The 7,482-nt window shown below is 45.4% G+C and overlaps 1 pseudogene across 1 annotated transcript; it reads left to right on the top strand.

The window, feature by feature from the left end:
- The first annotated feature begins 394 nt into the window (after window positions 1–394).
- LOC311242982 (heat shock factor protein 1-like) lies at window positions 395–1,374 on the top strand (annotated as a pseudogene). Its single transcript has one exon. The product of its transcript is annotated as a heat shock factor protein 1-like (transcript).
- The last annotated feature ends 6,108 nt before the right edge of the window (window positions 1,375–7,482 follow it).

Here is a 7,482-nt window from a genome sequence, read left to right on the forward strand (position 1 = left end):
TGGCACAGTATGATGTCATAATAGAACATTCTAGAACATTTGTGTATCTATTTAACAATTCTCTCAGAAGATCTCATTGTGCATCTTGAAACAGTACTGAACAGATAGACTAAACAACATAGATTGAAGCCTGCATTTCTCAACCAAGGTGCCATGCCTACCGTTTTGCTGTGGAAAGAGACAATACAGAGACAATACAGACCCTCTCCCGTTGGCCGGCGGTGCACAGGCATCACCCACACTTTCACAATTTCCCCGTGCGGAATTGTCTAGTTAGTTGTTAGCTATTTTGGGAAACGAGCTAACGACATTAGCAGAGCGCTAACTAACTAACTCAGACTGTCGACTTGTGAACGTTGGCTTTGTTTTATTGTATCCCTGTCGTTTTGGGAGCATGGAGTTTCACGGAGGTGGATCTGGAGGTGTGGTCGTTAGCGGCAGCAGCGTTCCAGCTTTTCTGACCAAACTTTGGATACTGGTGGAAGACCCAGAAACTGACCCTCTCATCTGCTGGAGCCCAAATGGAACTAGTTTTCATGTATTTGACCAGGGTCACTTCTCCAAGGAGGTTCTTCCAAAGTTTTTCAAGCACAACAACATGGCCAGCTTCGTACAACAACTCAACATGTATGGATTCTGTAAGGTGGTCCACATCGAGCATGGGAGTCTTGTGAAACCGGAGAAAGACGACACAGAGTTCCTACATCCTTATTTCATCAGAGGACAAGATCAGCTGCTGGAGAACATCAAACGCAAAGTCACCAATGTGTCCAATGTCTGAAGCAGGATGAGCTGAAGGTGTTTCCTGAGAAGATCCTCAATGATGTTCAGCTGATGAAGGGAAAACAGGAGAACATCGACTCTAAGATCATCTCTATTAAACACGAGAACGAGGCTTTGTGGAGGGAAATTGCCAGTCTGAAACAGAAAGGCTCCCAGCAGCAGAAAGTTGTCAACAAGTTGATTCAGTTCTTGGTCACCCTGGTCCAGTCCAACAGAGTTCTGGGCATGAAGAGAAAGATCCCTCTGATGCTGAACGACAGTAGCTCTGCCCACTCCATGCCTAAATACAGCCAGAAGTACTCTTTGGAACCATTGCAGTCCTCCCAAGCTATATCTGCTTCATCAGGAGGGTTTAGTGCAGCCAGTCTATTTCCTGCTGACAGCCCTCTGAATTCTGGCCCTATCATCTCTGACATCACAGACCTGGAGAACATACAGTCCATCAACTTCGACTCCATTCCACTGTTTGAGCTTTTCAGCTCTGTACCCAGTGGAGACATTGATCTGGACAGTCTAGACATTCGGCTGTCTCCAGAGCCTGCTAAAGGAGCGGACGGTGGAAACGACTTCTTGGACCTATTCCTAAACTAACGTATTGATGATAATATACATTCTAAATGCTGTTGTGACATGGTTATGATGTTTATACTTGAATACGTTTGAAATAAAAATCGCTACTTTTATAGAACAGTCTGGAAAATATTGATTTATGACCACCCTCTCTTGTTGGCCGGCGGTGCACAGGCATCACCCACACTTTCACAATTTCCCCTTGCGGAATTGTAAATTATTTGTCTATTTGTCTAATTGTCAATTTTTTTTATTTAACATTTTTAATTAAAAACAAAGGTTTGAACGTCCGTTCGAAAAACCCTGATGAAGTTTTAATGACTTTATTCAAATTGAAGATTTAGTGTGAGGATATAAAAAAATATATATACATTTTTTTTAATTTAAATGTTTTTATTAAAAATGAAGGTTCGAACGTCCGTTCGAAAAACCCTGACGAAGTTTGAATCACTTTATTCAAATAGAGGATTTAGTTTGAGGATATTTTTTTTTTTTAATTTTTAAATAAAAAACGAAGGTTCGAACGTCCGTTCGAAGAACCCTGACGAAGTTTGAATCCCAAAAACAGGCTTTGGGGACGCGTCTATACTTTCCTCCGCGTTCCCGTTTTGCGCTCTGATTGGCCACGCACGTTTCTGGTCATGTGACATGTGCGCCAATCGTGGGACGGCAAGTTCTGCGCATATTTCTGGGTCTAACAGCCTGCAAACTACCTAACGCCTAGTTTATCACTGGTTAAGCTTAGGCAACTTGTCATGTACAGAGGTCTATCGACCATATAAGATAGTAACTGGGCAGGTGGTACATGAGCAGAAACAACCCCCTCAGTAGAAAAATGCTTTTCAAAAACAGTCCCGGGTAGGCAGATAGTAAACAAAGACGTTTTCAAATGGTAAATTGGGTTTTATTGTAATGTGGGGGTTTCAACCCACGGCCTTTTCCCAAAGGGAAAAGGGATGTTATCAGTGGGGATTTCAACCCACAACACACATAAAGGAAAAGGGTAAGGGGAGAACAAACAAAGTGAAGAACAATGATAAGCAAGGCAAACCCGAACCACACAACCACATGCCACGTGGTTGGCAATCTGGGACCGAAGGAACACCACTCTAACCATGCAGTTCACCGTGTAGGACGAATCTAATATGGCCAACAATATACCTACCCCCCACAGGGTTTGGTCCATGCAGGCAGCACATAATCAAAAGTCCACATACCGTGGCAATTGGCATAACCAGTAAAGTAATAATTACTACACAAACAGTGGCAACCAGAGGCCACCTCACTCCACTTGGTCACTGGCAAAATGACACCATGATGCGCCGAGACGTGTGTGTGCTGTCAGGTATTTGGCTACCCATCCCTCTTGATGTGACTGCCATCAGCTGTTATTCATTAGGCAATCAGCACTCTTCAGTAGGGATGGGCAGCACCTGACAGGGAGAGAAGAGACAGCATTAACTCCCATGTTCAACACACACACATCATATACAAAACATGACACATTAAATATACTAACCTGATGTTCAGAAGGTGTCATAAATACAGTAATAATGGTAATGACCAACCCACGTACCCAGGTACGTCACACCTCCCCCCATAAGAGCGAACCTGTAGGGTTAGCAAAACATTATTACTTATTACCCAACATCCGATTAGTACCACACACCAGGGAAAACAGAAACAACAAAAAAAAAAAAAAAATTCTCCTCCCACAATCACCCACCAATGGGCACACCAGCACCACACAGGCCTAGAAAACCCAGCCTCCACCGCTTTAGAGCGAGCAATTGCTCGGGCGACACTGCTTCACGAATGTAAAAATGAGGTGGATACGATCCAGGTGATATGTCTTTCATCATCATCTCTCCAATAGATGGTTCGGGAATTACCAGCTGCCCCTGAACGCTACATACAGCAACCTCTTCCATCTCGCCAACAGATGGCCCCTTGTCCTCGGCGAGAGCCTCGCCCCCGACAGATTCACTCAACGTCAAAACTTGAGTTCGCACCCCGCCCTGTGCCTTGGTGACAACACAAGCAGAAAACACATTGGGGTGATTATCAAGCAATTCATCACAACACAAGTCAGTCAATGGAGCCTTTTCAACCTCCACTACAGCAATCACACTCTCCCCAGCGAACTTGTTCCCCATGACAAAATCAACACTCACACCTTTTGGTTTCTGGGCTGACTTCGTGATTTTGTCCTGTCGCTTCCTCAGCGTACGACATCCTTTTACCACATGGCCTGTCTCTTTACAATAATTGCACACCACCGGTCTCCTAGACGGCGGCGAGCGTGGCCGGATTGCTGACTCAATCAACGCATCGCACAGAACTTTCCCCCCAGCTATATCATTTCCCATGATAAAATCAATTCCGGCTACCGGAAAAGAGGAACGAACCGCCACGGGAAAACAACCTGTGACTAGTTTTGACCTCACATGTATCATATGTAACGGAGCGGGCGTGTAGCCCATCTCTATCCCGCACACAATAGCACTTGTATTACAAGACGACTCCACACTTAACGGCAATACATCCGCCAGCATAAAGGACTGTGAACCACCTGTATCACGAAGGATCCTCACCTCGCGCTGGTCACAGACCTTACCCGACAGTGACACAAAACCAGAAGATATAAAAGGATCAAAACAACTGTCCGGTTTCCCCCGCCCAGGGCGTGAGACAGTGCTAACCAACCCCACCACCTTTGGTTCCTGAGCTGGCCTGTCAGTATTTTGCCGATCGCGCACAAATGCATAACAGTCCGCCGCCAAATGACCTGGCTTGCTACAATAATTACAATGTCTCTTTTCAGACGGAGGCGAGCGTGGTCAAAATGATCGCTCGTCGCCTCCTACATACACATCATTTCGCACAGAACCATGTGATGCAGAACATTTTTTGTGGATCATTGCCAACTCGTCACACAAAACTGCAGCTTCCTGGAGGGTAGAAACCTTTCGCTCCTCCAACTGTATTATCATGTGTTCGGGCACAAATTTTTTAAATTGTTCCATGAGGATTAACTCGCTCAAAGCCTCGATCCCATCCACCTTACACGCTTCACACCAACGAGTGAACACCATCCGTTGTTCATGGGAAAATGCCACATGTGTTTGCGAGGGAGCTTTACTTAGTCCCCTAAACCGCTGCCTATATGCCTCCGGCACCAGTTCATATACGCGCAAGACAGCACCCTTCACTTTCTCATATACCATGCTGTCCTCCTTTGATAAAAACTGGCATGCATCCTGAGCCCTACCCGTGAGCTTATATTGCACTAATAGTGCCCACTGATCCTCCGGCCAATTCGCAGCCCCCGCTACCCGCTCAAAATTAACAAAAAATGCCTCCACCTCAGATTCTCGAAAAACAGGAACCATAGCAATATGTTGCCCAACATTAAAACTGCCCTGGCAACCTTCAGATGAGGGCGAAGAAGAGCCAACACTCTCCAGCTCCATCCTTTTCAGTGTAATCTGGAGCTCTCTATCTCTCTCCTTCTCCCTTCCTCGCTCTTCCCTGTCTCTCTCAGCTGCTCTGTCCTCTCTGTCTCGTACAGCCGATTTGTCCTCTCTGTCTCGTACAGCTGCTCTGTCCTCTCTGTCTCGTAAAGCCGCTTTGTCCTCTCTGTCTCGCTTTGTCCTCTCTGCTTTGTCCTCTCTGTCTCGTACAGCTTTGTCCTCTCTGTCTCGTACAGCTGCTTTGTCCTCTCTGTCCTCTCTGCGCAACAGAGCTCTCTCCTCCATCTGGAGACGGGCAAAACGCAGACTAGAGCGCGCATGGCCAGAAGACGTGGAGTCTTTATCCGAACCGCCCGCGCCCTCACTTTCAGCTCCGGCCGTACTACCATTCTTCCTAATAGCACCACCATCCGGGTTAAGATCACGTAAGGGAGAGTCAACCCATTCGCCAGTGTGTGCAACCTCCTGATCACTATGACTCACTACTCCCTGAGCCGTGCTAAACACCTGTTGCTCCACCAACCCCGCTATTACAACTGCCTTCATATCCGCCTTGGATTGGGAATTTTGCACAGTAATATCATAATGCCTAGCAATAAGGCCTAATTCCGCCTTAGTGCAACTTTCCACCTGATCCTATGTCGGATCCGCCAAGAAGACTTCAAAAACAAACGCCGACGCAGCCATATTATGTTTTTATGCGTGCGTAAAAAAAATATACATATATATCACGTCCTCACTTAATTAACCATGACCGTGCACAATAATAATAGACACATTCTGCTTTTATACCTCTAAACCAAAACAATCCAACTGACCACATCTACTAAATGAAAATAATAACAAATGGTCCTAACCACTCAACTAGGAGTCACCTGTGTCACTCTAGCCTATCCCAGATAAACTACTCCACTACCTGGATGAAAGGCTACACATATCTTCAGTCGCTTACCGATTTCATTGCGCGCTCCACCGGAATCACGACTTGTGCCCCCCACCCTCTAGCCAAGCAGGTGACCCCCCCCCCCTGTTACCTATGTGGCAGAAAAATAGAATGGTTAAGAGCATCACAACAATAATGGTTTACATCAATCAACTGTGCACGGACAATGGAACCCACTAACTTACCAATTTAGAAAACGCTATCTTATTACACCTGATATGCTTCAATCGACAAGTCACCCCGTTATTCTACCAACAAGGAACCATACAATTGCGCAAACTTAACGAGCCCCCATGTCATGTACAGAGGTCTATCGACCATATAAGATAGTAACTGGGCAGGTGGTACATGAGCAGAAACAACCCCCTCAGTAGAAAAATGCTTTTCAAAAACAGTCCCGGGTAGGCAGATAGTAAACAAAGACGTTTTCAAATGGTAAATTGGGTTTTATTTAGGGATGTCGGATATTATCGGCCGACCGATATTATCGGCCGATATCGGCAGTAAAATGTGATATCGGAAAATATCGGTATCGGTAAAAAAAACAAAAAAAACAATAACAATATTTGTTATATAAATATCCAGTGAAATTATTAGTTACCTAAAATTATTCAGTTTTTTGGGGGGGGGAAACCCTGCATATATCGGTATCGGTTGATATCGGTATCGGAAATTAAGAGTTGGACAATATCGGAATATCGGTATCGGTAAAAAAGCCAATATCGAGCATCCCTAGTTTTATTGTAATGTGGGGGTTTCAACCCATGGCCTTTTCCCAAAGGGAAAAGGGATGTTATCAGTGGGGATTTCAACCCACAACACACATAAAGGAAAAGGGTAAGGGGAGAACAAACAAAGTGAAGAACAATGATAAGCAAGGCAAACCCGAACCACACAACCACATGCCACGTGGTTGGCAATCTGGGACCGAAGGAACACCACTCTAACCATGCAGTTCACCGTGTAGGACGAATCTAATATGGCCAACAATATACCTACCCCCCACAGGGTTTGGTCCACGCAGGCAGCACATAATCAAAAGTCCACATACCGTGGCAATTGGCATAACCAGTAAAGTAGTAATTACTACACAAACAGTGGCAACCAGAGGCCACCTCACTCCACTTGGTCACTGGCAAAATGACACCATGACGCGCCGAGACGTGTGTGTGCTGTCAGGTATTTGGCTACCCATCCCTCTTGATGTGACTGCCATCAGCTGTTATTCATTAGGCAATCAGCACTCTTCAGTAGGGATGGGCAGCACCTGACAGGGAGAGAAGAGACAGCATTAACTCCCATGTTCAACACACACACATCATATACAAAACATGACACATTAAATATACTAACCTGATGTTCAGAAGGTGTCATAAATACAGTAATAATGGTAATGACCAACCCACGTACCCAGGTACGTCACACAACTCTTTCGCAGTTGGTTAAGGTTAGAGTTTGGAATCAGGGCAGGCGTTCTATCGCCATGCTCTAAGACAAACTAACCTTAACCAACTTCGAAAGAGCGCCTAAGCTTAACCGTCCAAAAACTTGCCGTCCCACGATTGGCGCACATGTCACATGACCAGAAACGTGCGTGGCCAATCAGAGCGCAAAACGGGAACACGGAAGGACAAGCCACTTGCGGAAAGTATAGAGGCTTCGGGGACAGCCTTACCAAACATAATTTATATTATTCAAATGGCACTCAAACAT

Source organism: Notolepis coatsorum, assembly GCF_963971535.1.
Source record: "Notolepis coatsorum genome assembly, chromosome: 16".
NCBI lineage: Eukaryota > Metazoa > Chordata > Actinopteri > Aulopiformes > Paralepididae > Notolepis > Notolepis coatsorum.